We start from the raw sequence: 1,632 nt of genomic DNA, 5'->3' as shown, positions 1-1,632 counted from the left end.
AGCAAAGTGTTTAACTGGGGGTTTATGTTCAGATATTGTTCAGAGTGAACATGAAATCTTTCTAGAGAATGCTAAATGGGTTCAAACTCACCTCCCTTCCACATATATATCTTTACCCAATCTGTTAATGTGTTTGTATAGTAAGATCAAATGCATTTCTATCACTTAATCAGTGCTCCAGGCCTTATCTTCTCTAGATTATAATCTCTTCCATGGCAGCAACTAAGCTCAGCGAAGGCCACCTCAACTTTTCCTCTGCTTTGCCTACCCTGAAAGTCACTGGTTACCTTTCTGCCAGTGTCATTTACTGTGCAATCATTCTGCCAGTTCTTCCCATCATGTTGCCATTTTATTTCTATTAAGAAAACTGTCCCAAGCCATCTACACACTTTAGAAATGTTGTCCCTGCATTCCTAATCATTTATAAAAGTCCTAAAGTAAATTTGTTTCCCAGGGAAAATTCCTGGGTGAAAGACTTTATTTATTCTGTCGGAGGAGTGACATTTCTTTTAACCTTAGGAAGGTAATCCCAGAATGATGCATGGGTGTATGTTTTATATCCTGCCTTTGTTACAAAGTATTTGAAGTAAATTAGTTGACTATTAAATCAATTCATGTGTTGATATTTTCACTTCTAATGTATGCTTTTATTTATAAAGAAACTTTTATAATAGAAAATATACCAAATGAAGAAAAACTGAATTATTATGGAGTACAAACAACGAAGAAAACCAGTGATATTATTTTCCTGTATTTCTTTCTAGTCTTCTTAGATCACTATGACATAAAGAAATAACTATATGTGTTCTTAAAGGGTTTTTTAGACTGGTTCCTCCAGTAGGTTATTTTTAGACATTCTACCTTTGGATTATGGCTCCTACTTAGAGCTGTTTTTGGTCTATAATAATTGGTCATCACTCCAGACCTTGTGCTTTGGGAAGATCCATAATTCAATGATGAACAAATTCCTGAAACTTTGGGGAAAGAACTAGAAGAGAAGAAGGAGGTATGTAATCCCAAATGGGGGTTGAAATTACCTGAGTCTCTCCTATGGTGACATTCAGCAGGTACATTTTGGATGTTAGGGATGTCTGGGGAGACAGGGCTTTGACTTCCTTTAGTTATTTTTTTTTTCTCCACATCTCAGACCTTAAGTTTCAGGTTGTCATTTGGGGAAATATTATCTTCTTTTCCCTCCCAGGTATCCCTTATATTGCTTTTGTTCCAGCTCAGTTAAATACATTTCAGGGGGTGTTTGTGCAGCAGGGGCATGTAAAATACTGTTTTCCATTGATTTTATGTGGTCCAGATCGTGGGCTCGATTTTGTCAGTTTCTGATTCTCTCGATACTCATCTTTTGCATTCCCCAGAACTTTTGTCTAGTGATGTCTGCATACAGTGGAACTGTGATCACTGCTTATCTACCCAATCTCAGACCCTGGGGCCATCTCTGGCAGGTTGTGTATCATGGTCACTGACTCTGTGACATTTTCCTAAAGACCTTTAATTATCTGTCTAATTTATCACTCAGTCTAGTGCATATGTGTGCATTTTCTGTTGTTAGACTATAATTATTAGCTTATATGATAGGTTGTTTGCAAAGAGGGCTACAAATATTCTGCTTATTCCTAT

Source organism: Sus scrofa, chromosome 8, assembly GCF_054392235.1.
Source record: "Sus scrofa isolate SSC_HxYL_T2T_F1_AM1 chromosome 8, Sscrofa_HxYL_maternal_Yorkshire_Landrace_v2.0, whole genome shotgun sequence".
NCBI classification, from domain to species: domain Eukaryota; kingdom Metazoa; phylum Chordata; class Mammalia; order Artiodactyla; family Suidae; genus Sus; species Sus scrofa.
Note: the sequence above shows the minus strand (reverse complement) of the source record.